The 15,931-nt window shown below is 34.2% G+C and overlaps 1 protein-coding gene across 3 annotated transcripts in view; it reads left to right on the top strand.

Moving 5' to 3' along the window:
• SLIT3 (slit guidance ligand 3) overlaps nucleotides 1-15,931 on the top strand; it is a 778,163-nt gene that overhangs the window by 62,281 nt on the left and 699,951 nt on the right. The window lies entirely within an intron of this gene.

Below are 15,931 nucleotides of genomic sequence, written 5' to 3'. Positions count from 1 at the left end.
AAAGAAAGAGTAAGAGTAAGGGGGGGAGAAAGAGAGAAAGAGAGAGAGAGAGAGAGAGAGAGAGAGAGAGAGAGAGAGAGAGAGAGAGAGTGTGTGAGTGTGAGTGTGAGTGTGAGTGTGTGTGTGTGTGTGTCTCCCTTCCTAAAAATGGCCTCTTGCATATGAGTGAGGGAGGCATGCAAGATTGAAAGAGAGCCTTGGAAATGAACTAAGAAAATCCTGGTTTGTGTCCCAGCTTACTTGCTACTTACTAAGTGTGTAACCATAGACAAATCATTTCAACTTATTGGGCCTCAGTTTTCTTCTCTGTAGAATGAAGAAGTTGACTTAGTTAGCCTCTAATGTCCCTTCTAATGGTTCTGAAGCTATAATTCTGATTGCATTTTTTGGAGCTTTCAACCTGATTCAATAATAAAGCTATTGAATATTTGCCTCATATTAGATCATCTCCTTTTGGGTGAAAGAGAAGCTTTTAGAACTTCCTTTCATGGAAACAAGAATCACTATCAGATACTCACTGTCACTCCTAATTTTGGGAACAAAAACTCCATTTCTGCACTTTAGCATTCTTTTTTTTTCATTTTCCTTCCTTCCTTCCTTCCTTCCTTCCTTCCTTCCTTCCTTCCTTCCTTCCTTCCTTCCTTCCTTCCTTCCCTTCTTCCTTCTTCCCTCCCTTTCTTTCTTCCTTCCTCCCTCCATCCTTTCCTCCTTCCTTTGTTCCTTCCCTCCCTTCTTCCTTCCTCCTTTTCTCCCTTTTCTTTCTTCTTCCTTCCTCCTTCCTCTTTTTCTCCCTCTTTCTTCTTTCCTTACCTTCTTCCTCTCTTTCGTCCTCTCTTTCTTTTGTCTTTCCTTACCTTTTTCCTTCTTTTTCTTTCTCACCCATTCTCCCCTCCCTTCCTTCCTTTTTTAAAAATTTAACTTTCTTTCAATTAGCAAAAAATTATATTTTCTTCCTTTCCCCCAGAACTGGACCAGAAAAAGTTAAACAAAACCTCTATAACAAATTTGCATAATCACACAAAATAAATCCCTGAATTGACCACGTATATCTCATTTTTGCATGATTTATGCCCTTAATTTATTACCTTCTTGCTAAGAGATGGTCACTATTTTTCAGGGACCCTTGTATCCCCTTTTTGTATAAAGGGAATGATGAAGAGCAGATGTAGTTGGTGTACATTCATCTGCTAGCATCAGACACAGTCACCAGTGTCAGCAAGCTCACATGTTTCCACAAGAGAATAGCTTTGCCTGTGGTTTAAAAATAGGTCACCAGCTTTGCCTTTGTCAGTTACTGAATTGGAGCCCCAGAAATATGCCATATACTTACTTGTTAAATAATTTTAACTATATGCCTGGTAACTTTGGTTGAGTTATCCCAGCAGCTAGGTGGGCATTTTCAGTTTTTCATGAGTAACATGTATATTTACTATATATGGATATTATCTTTTGGTTTTCTGGGTGGTGAATACCCAGATGAGTTTTTACTGATATTGGTACATATTTATTTTTACTACTTCCTTCAACTTCATGGAAGACATGATATTTTAAGGTAGTACAAGTGCAGTCTGAAGAGATGGCTTCAATAGTGACATATCTTGCTGTAATTTATTTCTTTGGTCAAATTAAACTTTTGAAGAGGTGATTCAGTCAAACTGGAAAGATCACTAGTTTGTGGTGCCTTATATTCTATGAATAGTATAGGCTTGTATTTAATCTTCCTCTGGGGTTATTCTATAAGACACTACAGGACCTTGCATGAGGAATAATGATGTTCATATTACGTTTTGGGGACTCTCATAAATGATCTAAGACCTTCACACTAGATAAAAGTAATCTCACAATTTTTTTTCATAAAAATGGTTCCTACTCTAATTATCCTATTAAAAGTCTTCATAGAAATTCTTGCCACTTAAATCATAGTACATAGTACATAGTACAATGACTTGATTGGAAAGAATATAATTTATTTACTTATTTCTTGACAGAGTAATAGCTAAAGATTGAATAAATATTCAACAAAGAGATAAACTATTTGAAAATTGATGACTCGTGCTTCTTTTTAGATTTTGTTTTCAAGGCAAAATATTTAAGTGAAATCTTCTGTTTTGATTTAGGAGTGCATGAACATGTTTGCTGAGCCTAGGTAATTCATGTGAATCACTAAAAACAAATTGTTATTTTCAAAGGGCCACAATCAAGTTATAATCTCTTACTCTAAATAGCCTTGGGAGTAGAAGTGTAAATAGAATCATAAATTATTAATTTGACATTGGTTGCAAATGTTATAGAATTTGTTTAAATAAAACTTTGCAAATAAGCGTTCATATACTTTACTTTCAGGGTACAAAGACAAAATGTGTTAGGGCATGTTTATTTCTCTCTCTTGGGCTAATATGGTCATATAATATACAGGGCTGAGGACTGGAGAATTTCATAAGAACTTAGGCTAATGAGCTGAGGAACTTTATAGAAATGATAGTCTATGACAGTAACCTGACAGAGATCAGTTCGTAGGCATTGTAGCTGGGCAGGCATGAAACTTATACACATACACATACATACATATAACTTCTATTTGATATTTTAATTCTGTTCATTTCAGTAGATCTATAGTATCATCAATATGGCTATCATCTCCATCAATGAAGCTTACTACCTGCCCATGTCTTCTCATTTCATGTGATTCTTTTTGTTGAACTATAGATATCCCACAGCAGGATCTGCCCAGTTTACTGGAAGCCCTTCTCCAGGGTTTTTTATTTGTTTTTGTTTTGTTACTATTCCATGGATACTAGTGCAACATTCAGATCATGGATCTATTATGCTTTGTTATATACATGTGATTACATTACCATCTTTTAAAAAACTTTAATGTGAACTTAATCATCAACAAAAAGAAACATTTTAATATATAAAAAAGAACAAGACAGTATCCGTTAAGAAACTTAGTTTCTTTTACATAGTTCTCTTTTACAACTCAATTAGATACTAAATTGAACAATGTAGTAACAAAATAGCTCTGCTAGTTTGAGTATCTTCTATCAGTTTTTTCTTGTTTGCATTTAAAAAACATCATTTTTTCCTCCATACACTTCACAAACCACTGAACTCCTCTTTCTTCCCCTTTCCTCCAAAGAAATCCTCTTGTTACAAACCATACATTTCCTGAATGATATCCCTTATATTACTTCTTGTGTGCTACAATCTATTTTTGCCTTCTTGTATCTTTCTATTGCCCTTATAGACTTCCACAATTAGAATTCTTCAGAAATTATGGTGTTCTAAGATTCACAACTCTACACCATCACTTCAGGAAAACACTGGTGCTAAAAAAGAATATGTTGGGGAGCAGATTGGGTCATTAAAAACACCAGGCAGTTTCCCAAAATACAATCCCAAATGCTCATTTTGCTATTCAATTCTAGTTTCACTTCATTATGTATTTGTAGTACTTCTCCTAGATAAATTTACAGATACACTAACTCAGTTGACTAGCTATCTAGCAGGATGCCATAGTTTGACTATATGCATTCTTTATCAATTTGTTTTAGGCTGTTCTCTTGAATGATTATGGTTATTATCAATCAAGGCCATGTTGGGACTTGAGGCAATCCACACAATATTGCATGAAAACAGGAATGTATAGAAGACTTCTCAATCTCTAGGGAATCATTTAGAAGCCACCCAAGACATTTTAGGCAATGACAAAATCCTTGCTGTGTATTTTTCGTTCTGTTTTAAATGCTACTTGATATGAAATGAGGGTCATAAAACAGAGATACTTTTATTTCTTTGATCAAGATACATTATTAATTTCATGTATACATATATATTCATTTTGGAGGCCAACCTTTAAGGGTATAGGTTTGCTCAATTAGATTAAATAAATGCTTTTTCTGAAGTCATAACCACAGTAGATGTCTTTGTATTAATACACTTTGCTCTTCAATTGTGTTGAAGTCCGCTGTCAAAATACACTTGCAAAAACTTGCTTCTCCAATCATGTTTTCCTTATGGATATTCTCCATGTGCATGTAGAACCTCCCCAATACTGATTTTATAAATTTTAGAAAGTAGATTGTAATTAATGTTGCTCATCATTATCCAGACAAAGATGCAGCATTGTCCATTTGAGTTTTCCTGGATGAATATTTAGAACAAATGCTTTCAAGTGATTATGTATCTAATTTAGAAAGTCCTGCATTATTCTAAGATTTGGTGTGATTGGCACATCATCCTCAAGCAAGAGTATCTGGAAAGCTTACCATCTTTAAGGAATCTCTCTTCCATTTAGATTATATGCTAAACATCATATAATTATATGATTTCCAAGGAAAGAACTTAAGCAGACATCTAGTCTGACCTAGACACCCTCCCCCAAAAAAGGATCCCCATTACAACACTGCTGACATTTGATCATCCAGTTGTTGTTTGAAGACCTCCAATAATGATGATAAATATCCTTGGTGAATATTCAGCTCCATTTTGTGTTTCTTGCTTAATATTAAAAATCATAGGGAACTTGATGCAACTCATTGCATTTTTCTGAGACTTGTATATTATTTTGACACTGGCATAAAAAACACCTTATTTGATGAAGACTTTTAGGATAACATTTTGCTCTACCAAAACACATGCTTTTTTACTATATATTCTCAATAAACAGTAAGCCTAGAGAGGTTACTGCATCAGTGACATCAAACTCAAATAGAAATGGGAATCTATTAATCTGTTTAGAAGAATCCCTGTGGGTTACAAATAGATTTAGTTTGAAAATGTAACATTATTAAAACTAAAAAAAATAATGTTATCTATGTTTTAATGTATTTTTATTTTTTTTGCTGAATATTTCCCATTTTCATTTGAATCTGATTCAGGCCACACTGAACCTAATATAGATCTTAACCCCTCACCTTTCAGTTAACCCATTGAGCTGGTTAATCAGTATACACATCTTAGATGTGTGCTAAAAATAGAAAGTGAGCTATATCTAAAACTAAAGAGAGGGAGGAGAATGTGTTATATTTCTTTAAAGAAATTGTGCAGTGCTTTTAATGATCCATAATTTTCTTTGAAATACAGACTCATCTTCTGAATAATCTTCTGGTGGTACTATTTGGCTATAAGCTATGGGATATCATGGTCTTTATCAGTATTATGTTTGTTAGCCAAAGGATATATATATTACCAACAAGAAGTTTTACAGGAGAAATTGTGTAAAGGAGATCATTGAAATGGTATATCATCAAAAAAAAAAAAAAAAAGGAAGTGAGGCAGTCATATGTATAACAAGATCCAGGATTACCTGGATAATTGGTTCATTACCAATGAACATCCATGCCTTTTATCATTTTTACATAGTGTCAAGAGATCTAGAACAGAGGTTCTAACCCTCGAGTTTATGGATAGCTTTCAGTTAGCCTGTGAGAGATAACTGTTTCAATGTAATTATTTTTCTTTGGATTTTATTTTATATATTTCAAAACATTATTCTGAGGAGTCTATACTAACTAACCAAGGAGCCTATGACACAAAAAATATTAACTAGTGTTAATGTGGCTGCCCACTTGCATTAAATTTAGTTGCTAAAGAGGGCCTTGCTCATCTTGTCTTTATCTCTACATTCTTCTAGACTATCCCAAGTGAACCAGTGGTGGATTTTTACTTCCTTATATTGCATATCAGAGATGAATATGGTCTAATACAAATAATTTTATTGTTTCTGATGATTAAAATAATATAGGAATGATGACAAACTAGTCTCATTTTCCATGTTAAAAAAAAGAGAAGAAGAGGAAGAGAGGAAGAATACAGTGAGTAATACAATCTTTAGCTATTCTTTTCCAAAGGGGTTGTATCAATTCTAAGTTGTTTCCCTTAGGATAATAAGGTAGGAAGGAACTGGGTAAGGTATAGCCCTGAGCAGTTTATGAAAGGCTTCATGCAATGAGTGAATGTCAGTCATCATTACAGAATTGCAATACAGGATGTGATGGCTGAGATGAATGCTTACTTGCTGTTAGAAGAAATAACAGATAAAATAAGATAATAAGGGTGTCCTAAAAGTCTTGGTGCAGTTTTAAGCTATTTTAATAGCCATTAATAGCTATGTTCTAATAGCTTAAAATGATACTAAGGCTTTTGGGACACTTCATATGTTCAGTATTTACATTTTTAAATTTTAAAGCAGTATATGAATTTTACATATATGTATGTGTATGTACATATACATAGATGATTAATGCTGTGAAATAAAATTAATATTGTGAGATATATGTATATGATTATCAGATAACTTTTTTAATGTAATAGGTTTTAAAAAAATTATTATTCTGGAACTGTTGCTTGTTTCTTCTATTCAAAATAACAGGTATTGTGTTAGGTATTACAAAAGCTCATTCAGAGGGTACACAACCAATCTGTTGAATGAATGCATTGTTTCTCTCCTTCATTGCATCAATATCAAAACATTGCCATATTATTAACTTTTTATCAAACATGAGATTTTCTATGTGAACTTTATAGCCTCTTGTGTCTTTCCTCAAATTACTTTAACTTTATGAAAAACACCCCAGAGTCTTATGTGGGCGTCAGCTGTCAGTGCCTGAAACACCATTGTTGACAGATTTTCAGTTACTTTATGTTGTTATTCTTTTTTAAAAAAAAACTCTCAAAAATAAATTTTAAAAGCCCTCCACTGTTTATACCTGGAAAATGTTGCTTTTTTACTTTTAAATATGTACAGTCATAATACCAAGTACAAGTTCTTTTTGATCAGCGGGAAAAGCATTTAAAGATAGTCAAAAGTAAAGACTTTTGCAAGTCTTACAAAGATTCTAACCAGAATCAAGATCACCAATTCCAGATTAATGTTTACATTAGAGTTGTCCCCTATACCTGGATTCCCCCACCCCTTCTCGTTTCCATCCTCTTGGCTACTTTGGATTCCTTTAAATCTTAACTAACATCCCAAGAAGCTTCAAGAAGCCTTTCTTAATTGATTTTATTAACTAGTGCCTTTTCTCTGAGATTATCATCAGTTTACATCATGTATATCTTATTTGTGTATTACTGTTCCTATGTTGTCTCCTCTATTAAACTGTGAGCTCCTTGATAAGAAATGATCTTTCCTTTTGTCCCTAATGCTTAGCACAGTGCCTGGTACACAGTAGGTACTTAATAAATGTTTGTTGACTTATTTGCTATAAACCAAAAGAAGTAGTTAGAGAAGATTTAATCAACTTCAAGTTTTTAAATGATAATTATAGAAAAGACACCCTTTTCTCTTGAGAATAAAACAAGAGGAAAAGAGCCTGTGATTTTTTTCAAAGTCAAAAGGCAAGGAACTACAAATAACTCTTTACTTATTATTCTACATAATTTGACAGTATATTATGAATAGGGTTTGGGGGGTAATATTTCATTTACTTTTCCTAAGGAATTTTTTCCAGTTCTAAATTCAATTTTGTTATATTTTAAGTTCTATATTTTTTCTTTCTTTCCTCTTCCTTCACCCATTGAGAAGGCAAGAATAAACAAAACCCATTATTAATATGTATAGTCATGTAAAATAAATTTCTACATTAATGTTCCAAAAAAGCAAAAAAAAAAAAAGAAAGAAAGAAAAATATATTTCAATATGCATTCTGAGTTCATCAGTTCTCTAACTGGAGGTAGATAGCATGGTTCATCCTGAATCCTTTGAAATTGTGGTTGGTCATTGTTTTAATTAGAGTTGCTAAATCTTTTGATTACAGATTAGTTACTGTACAGATTGTTCTCCTGGCAATGCTCATTTCATTTTGTATCAATTCAGTTATTTCTTTCCAGGTTTTTCTGAAACTATCCCAGGCAATATTTCTTAAATCATAATAGCATTCCTTCACATTTATATGCTGTAATATATTTAATCATTCTCCAATTGATGGACATCCCCTCAGTTTTAAATCCTTTTCCATCACAAAAAAAAGAGCTGCTATAAATATTTTTACATATTGGTCTTTTTTTTCTTCTCTTGTCTCTACTCTACTCTCTACTTGGCATATCAAGTAGAATTATTGTGAAATTGCTGTATCAAAAACTATGCACAGTTTAGCTTTTTACACATAGTTCCAATTGGCTTTCCAGAGAAGTCTAGTTTATAGCTCCACCAACAGTGCATTATTGTATCTATTTTCCTACATATCCTCCAGCATATAGCATTTTCCTTTTTTTTTTTATCATCTTAGATGGGTATGAGGCAATACTTCTGAATTGTTTAATTTTAATTTTTATAATTATTAGTGATTTAGAGCAAAGTTTCTTAAACTGTGGGTTGCATTCTCATATGAGGTCACATAATTGAATGTGGGATTGCAGAATTATGATTTATTATCAGTAAAAGTTTAGTTTATATACCCAATTAATATACCTATATACCTGGAGTTGTATAAAAATTTCTTGAGGTGAAAAGGGGTTGAGAGTGCAAAAAGTTTAAAAGGTCCTAATTTAGAGCATTTTTTTTTCATATGGCTATCAGTAGCTTTGATTTTGTCTTCTAAAAACTGCCTAGTAATATCCTTTGACCATTTCAATTGGGAATGGCTCTTATTTTTGTAAATTTGACTCAATTCTGTGTATATTTTAGAAATGAGTCCTTTTCAGAGAAACTTGCAGCAAAGATGTTTTCCAGTTTCCTGTATTTCTTCTAATTTTACTTTCATTGAGGCAACTGTGCAACAAATTTTAAATGTTTCATAATTAAACTTATCTATTTTCCTTCCTTTGAACTTTACTCTATTTTTTTTTTGTTTCGTCATGAACTTTTATCCTATTTAAAGAGCTGAGAAGTAATTTCTTCCATATTCCCCTAATTTGCTTATGGTATCACTCATCAGGCCTAAATCACACACCCATTTTGAGCTTATCTTGGTGTACAGTAAGAGATATTATCCTAGTTTCTTTCCAAGTTCCCCAACAGTTTTTGTCAAGTAGTGAGTTGCCCCTGTTGCTGAAATCTTTAGATTTATCAAACACTAGGTTACTGTGCTCAGTTACTTGTATACCTACATAATCTGTTCCACTGATCAACTTCACTGCTCTTTGCCCAATACCAAACTTTGTTCATGATTAGAGCTTTGTATTGCTAGGGCTTATGATTTTTAATATATTTTATATTTAAGGTGAAATTAATAAAAACAAACCATATTTAGATATAAGATACCTTCTGTTTAGTAACTGTCAGATAGATAGTACACATGGTATTCTCATTTTATAGTTGAAGAAATTGAGGAATGGAAAGATTCAACTATCTGACCAAAACCTAGAATGTGACAAAACGAGGAGCTGCCCCATGGTTTCATGATTCTTAAGTTCTTTGCACATTACCTGTCCCCACTAGTAATCTTAATACTTTAGGATTTATGAAGTGCTTTACATATGTAACTTATTGGTTCTCACAATAATCCAATGAGGTGGGTACTCTTATTAATCCCCCTTTTACAGATGAAAAAAGAGTCTGAAAGAGCTTACATAACTTGCCTGTGTTGGAATCAGCTAGTAAATGTCTGTAGCAAAATTCACATTTATGTCTTTTTGACACTAAGTCTAGCAGTCTACCCACTGCAACTTTGAGAGCTGTCTCTCAAAAAAACAACTTTATGATAGTACAGAACTGTGGAAAAGTGAGGTTAAAGGTTGTGACTGAGAATCTGTCCTGGAATTTCTCTCTGCTCATTGCAAATAGTCACCTTTCTCATATGGAAAGGGTTAACCATCATTCTGCTGATGGGGATAGGTAATGAAGAAGGAGAGAGGAGAAATAGTCTTTGGTTAATGGTCTCATATATGATTTTGCTGCTCCTTGGATTCATTGTTTTAGTTAAGAGCAAACAAGAATAATCTGACTGAGCCTATTGGAAATGTGAGTGAAAAGGAAATAGTTGAAGAAATGGAAAAAAGTATATCCACTTAAAACAGTATTTGTCTGGTAAAAAGTAAGTGTACCAAAATGAAATGGAAAAAAATAATGGACTAGTTATATTTCTATCTCTATCACAAAATTGTTGTCGTTTCAGTTAGCCTCTTGCCCTCAGTGTTGTCATTTGTAAAATTAGGTTGGAGGCCTTACCTTCTTTTCTGGAGTTTTATGAATGATATGTATTTGAAAGTACTTTAAAGTTTAAAGTATGCCAAAAGACAAGATTATGTCACATAACTAGATAATAGATGGCATAAATGCAATGTAATGGAAAGATTCTTACATTTGATATCAAAAGGTCTGGGTTTGAATTCGGACTGTTATTTAATTTGTACAACTTTAAGAGCCAAGTTTCTTCAACTGTAAAATGAGATTTGAAGACTAGATGATGCCATCATCGTCTGGGTCAGAATATCTAAGCCAGAGTCTTGGCTAGAACACATATTAGTTATGTGACAATGGACAATTCATTTACTTTCAGTTTCTTTATAATAAGGAATAATGGGAATAATAACTTGAGTTATTAACCACAGGGCTGTTTGAAGGAAGGTGATTGTTAAACCCTAAAGTACTATAGAAATATAAACTAATGTTGTATACAATTGAAGAAGGATATGTAGGCCTTCTGCTAAGACATACGAGCTAGATTCCTTTACCTGATAACTTTGAAGACCAGAATGTTACCTTCATTTGGTGTCTTCAGTGGCCCCTAAATCAAATTTTTGGTTTGCATGGGAGGGAAAAGAAAGCTGAAAAAACAAATTCACTTGAGTTTAGGGGGGAAATGTTTGCTCTGAGGCTGAAAATGGGTGGGCCAACTTTCAGTTCCCAACGTGCATATGTGTTTGTGTATCCTGTCTCTCTGTTCGTGTGTGTGTGTGTGTGTGTGTGTGTGTGTGTGTGTGTGTGTGTGTGTCTTTGCTGAGATTTGGAGATTTAGAAGGGAATCGGTAATTGACCTTTGGCTAGAGAGCTGCTTCTGTATGTTACATGACTATGAGCTGGATTTTAAATGTTTGATTAAGTTATTAAAGTGTTTTGCTTTGGCATAATGTACTCTAAATTCAAGATTGTGGGCCAAAGTAGTTAGTCAGTGGAGAAGAATAAATTGTTTTGAGAGGTGCTTCAAAACCTGGATTTTATACCCTTGGAAGGAGAGGGCTTTAAATAAATCATGTAATACAAATGAGATTTTCCATAATTAAGGTTCTAACTGGAAAGATCACTAAGTGCTTTATAATACCAAAGCAAAGAAGAGTGTGCCAGGTTTTTTCCACTACCACCCCAGTTGTTGTGAGTCCCTCCTCCCTGCATTTACCTCCTTCTTATCCCTAAAGCAGTTTCTTTAGGGTAATATTTTGTTTTTTAGAGGACATCAGGGACTAAATAGTCCAGATACGCGTTGTACATATCCAACCTATTATTTGTATTGTTTTCTCTATGCAATCCATATGCACAGAGGTGATTTATTCCCTCAAGAAAAGATAAGCTCCTTGAGAGTAGAGCTTGTTTCATTCTTTTTCATGTTTCCCCAGAGTCTAGAAGAGTTTCTAGTATATAGCAAACAATAAATTTTTGCTGCTTGGTTACTAATGAGACCTTTAAAACAAGGTTACTAGAAATCAGATAGAATATACTCAATTTAGACCATTTAACAAAAAAAAAAATGGAGAATTCAGAAGGAATGTTTTACAGTTTATCTAGTCCTTTCCTCTTATTTTAGAGATAAGGAAACTAGAACTGAAGAAAATTTCCTGAAGTCATACAGGAAGCAGAGACTGAATTTGAACTCAGTTACCTACTTCTAAATCCTATATTATTTTCATTATACCAGCATACTTTAAAATTCTGGCAGTCTGGCAATTATATCCATGAATGGCTGTGACATCATTTCAGAGGAGGGATCCTCAGCATTTTTCCAGTGCTTCATTGTCATAAGCTAATTTTCAGGGTTTTCAAAACTAATATCAGTAAATTTAATCCTAAATCTTTCCATCCAACTAATTTTCCTCTTACAGATAAAGACATCACTGTCTTTCCAGACAACCAATCTTACAACGTATGTAACATTCTCAGCTTTTCATTCTCCCAATGTGTTCTCAAATCCTGGTGATTATCCCTTTGTAACATCTCTTGTGATATATGTTTTCTACTCCATGTTACTACTGTCCTGGTGCAAGTAATTATTGTCTCATACTTATTCTATTGTAATAGCTTTCTAGTTTTCCTGCCTCATCTTTCTAGTCTATTCTATACTTAAATGTAAAATTGCTCTTTTAAAGCACTGGTCTGACTATGTCACCCACCTATTCAATAATACTAGTGGCTCCTGATTATCTCCAAGACTAAACATAAAATCTTTTATTTGGCTTTTAACCTTTATAACCAGATTCTTTCCTATCTTTTTGGTCTTCTTATTCCTTTTCCTCCTCTACTAATTACAACCCAGTAATACCAGCTTCTTTGTTCTTCTAATTAACAAAAAACTCCACCATCTGACTGCACTTTCACTGGTCATCCTGTCCCTGGAATTCTCTCTCTTCCCATCTTTGGCTCCTTACTTTCTCAAATCTCACATTCTATAAAAAGCCTTTCCCTAGTTCTCTAGGCAATTCTTCTATTGATCATCCCCAATTCCTCCTGTATTGTTCATCATAGACTGTGAGGTCCTTGAGAATAGTGTGTGTGTGTGTGTGTGTGTGTGTGTGTGTGTGTGTGTGTGTGTATCTGCCTTGTTTTATCATTTTTGTTCCCCAGAGTTTAGCACAGAACCTGGCACGTTGTAGGTACTTAATAAAATCCACTTTGGGTTCTGCATTTCTTATTTTCCCAGTACCTTGGTTTCCCTTTCATGTTTCTCTTACTCATCTCTGCTGGTGGAAACAGATGAATTTCTAGCTTCTCCCTTTCACAGCGATCTCGGAAATAAGCATACAGACTCCTTTATGTCTCAGTTCATTTTTTTCCCCTGAGAGGGAAACATATTGGGAGTTAAAATTGTAAACAAAAGGAAAATATTTCAGCTTTCCAAAAGATCTTCGCAGTTAAACTTTGGTTTTCCATGTGTATAGATTTGGAATTAGATTGTCCTTCATCTTCCTTAGAATTTTCTTTCCCTCTGATTGTTCTACTACCTCCTTTCTTTTAATTTTGCTCAGTTAGTCTCCCCAAAGCTTCTTTGGTATAAAAGGAGATGTGGATTTGGACTTGGAGTGTCTAAGCTTGAAACATGACTCTGTTTCGTGGGTGATCTGCATATCACTTAACATCTCTGGGCCTCAGCCATTACAAAATGTGGGGGTTTGATTGGATGGATGATATTAAAGGTCCATTACAGCTCTGAGTCCTTTGTATTCTGGGGGTGGGTCATGGACTTATATTCTCAGGCTTCCAGATGAGACAGAATTGGATTGGCAAGGCTGCTAGGATACTTAGCTACTCAAATCCTAATTTTATATATGGGTGACATGAGGCCAGCAGCTTCCCAGAATTACTCACTGGAGTGGAATAGGCTTCAGTGGATGGCAGTCATCCTCAATTCTTTAAACCTGTTTTTCACATGGCATCTCTGAAAGGTTCTGTTACACTCAATCAAGAATCATGATTAAAGGTCTTATTATGTATCAAACATTGTGCTAAGTGCAAGGAGGGCAAATATAAGCAGAAAAAAAGGACAGCTCCCTCTAGGAACTTATATTCTAACTGGAACAAGACATATAAAAAGAAGTTAAAAGCTTTTTCTTATGCAGCATGATAAATATGAGGAAATGTTTAGAAGAATTGAACATGTTTAACCTATACCAGATTGCTTGTTGTCTTGGGGAGAAGAAAGAAGGGAAAATTTGGAACAAAAGATTTTGCAAAAGTGAATGTTGAAAACTATTTTTTGCATGTATTTGGAAAAGTAAAATACTATTTTAAAAAATAATAATTTTAAGCAAAAAAAAAGTTGAAAAATGAGGTGGGCTCCTTATAGAAGGTAAATCAGAAAGGATGTAGGGGAAGAAAGGTACCCAGCAAGAGGCATAATGGAATAGAGATTGCAACCTAGTGAGAAATGGAATGTTGTCTGGATGCCCTCTATTTCTGGGAGAAGCTATCCATCAAAGAGGGCCATAGGGGGTGAAGGATACTCCTGAGATATGAATTCCAGGGCTGATATGATCTTTTAAGATGAGTTTTCTAGGAGTATGATGGTGGAATCCAAAGTGAAGCCTGGTGAAAAATAGGGGCTACACTCTGACTTTGCCTGCTTTAAAGTCATCCTCCCATGGTAAGCCTCTAATGGAATTCTTTTTTCTTTATCTCTAGTTTTAATTCCCAGAAATGGGTATTTGAGTATTCATTTGTTAAGTGTCTGCCGTGATGATGGATCTTTCCTCTAATCTGATCATTCCAGATCTATAATAGAAGATATATAGATATAATAAACATTTATTAAATAATAAATAATTAAATAAATTAAATATTAAATAAGTAAGGAAAAGAAGGAAAAAAGTATCTCTCTGGTCTCTGGTTTTTTACTGCTCAGACAATTTCTCTACTGGGGTCTTCTGGTTTATCACAAACACATAGTACCAGGTACTATGCTAAGCACTGGGAAAATTAATACAAGCAAAAAGACAATCCTTGGGCTCCAGGGGCGGCCCATATTCTAATGGAGCGAGATAGCACATAAAAGGGGGCACTCCTAGCCTTTACTCATTGTTTGTACTGGGAACACTACCTGAAGATCTCCAGCCCATTTTCAAGGACCTCCAGAAAGGGAAGATTTAATTGATTACACATTGTAAGTGAATACCTTATACATGTAGGGAAAATAAAAGATAATTTTGAAGGGAACAAAAAGAGGAGGGTTATTATGGGACAAGCACAAAGCTAAGGCATAGAATTATAGTAGTCAGGATCATTTGGACAAACTCTTTCATTCGTCAAAGATGCATTTGTGAGCCAGAGATATGAAGAATGCTTCCAAGGTTGCCCAGGTAATAAATAGCAAAGCTAAGATTTGAACCAAAGACTTTTAGCTTCAGATTCATTGCTTTTGCTGATATACCTTGGCTGCTTGTCACTTAAGTCAATCTACTTTTCACATAAGTCTAAGATCTTATTTTCCTGACTCTAGGCCTTAGCTTCTGTGCTTGTTCTAAAGAGTTCATCTCCTTGGAGATATATTTTTCTGGGGGTAGGGGGTAGGAGGAGGAGAAATAAGGAAAAGAAGGAAAAAAGTATCTCTCTGGTCTCTGGTTTTTTACTACACAGACAATTTCTCTACTGGGGTCTTCTGGTTTATCACAAACACATGATTTCTTTCTTCCTTATTTAATGTCCTTCTCCTGAGAATGTCTTACTAATTAAATTCAACATGGGTTTATTAAGTATATATTGTAAATCAGGTGCTGGGGATACAAAGACAAAATTGAAAGCAGTTGCTGCTTGCAAGGAGTTTACCCTCTTCTGAAATTATATTACATATCTCTAATTGCTCATTACATTGCCTTATTGAATTATGTACATGGCACAGTTCATTATGTCTACAGTATACTAGTGGTCATCTTTTTCAGATTGTTGACTAAAAATACATTTGTGTTAATTTCTCTGACAAGAAAAAGAATTATCAGTCCTTGGCTTGCAATAAAATTTCCTATACTAATGCTTTTTGGGGGCAGCTAGGTGGCATAATGGATAGAGTGCCAAGTCTGGAGTCAAGTAGATTCATCTTTGTGAGTTCAAATCTGACCTCAAACACTTATTAGAAGTGTGATCCTGGGCAAGTCACTTAACCCTATTTTTCCTTATCTATAAAATGAGCTGGAGAAGGACGTGGCAATCCATTCCAGTATCTTTGCCAAGAAAACCCTAAATGGGATCACAAAGAAATATGAGTAAAATGACTGAACAACAATAGACTAGTATGAGAATGTGAGCGAATAAGGCTAGAAATGTAGGTTATATCAAGGTTATAAAGAG

Source organism: Antechinus flavipes, chromosome 2, assembly GCF_016432865.1.
Source record: "Antechinus flavipes isolate AdamAnt ecotype Samford, QLD, Australia chromosome 2, AdamAnt_v2, whole genome shotgun sequence".
Lineage (NCBI taxonomy): Eukaryota > Metazoa > Chordata > Mammalia > Dasyuromorphia > Dasyuridae > Antechinus > Antechinus flavipes.
This window is presented reverse-complemented; position numbering and strand designations above follow the sequence as displayed.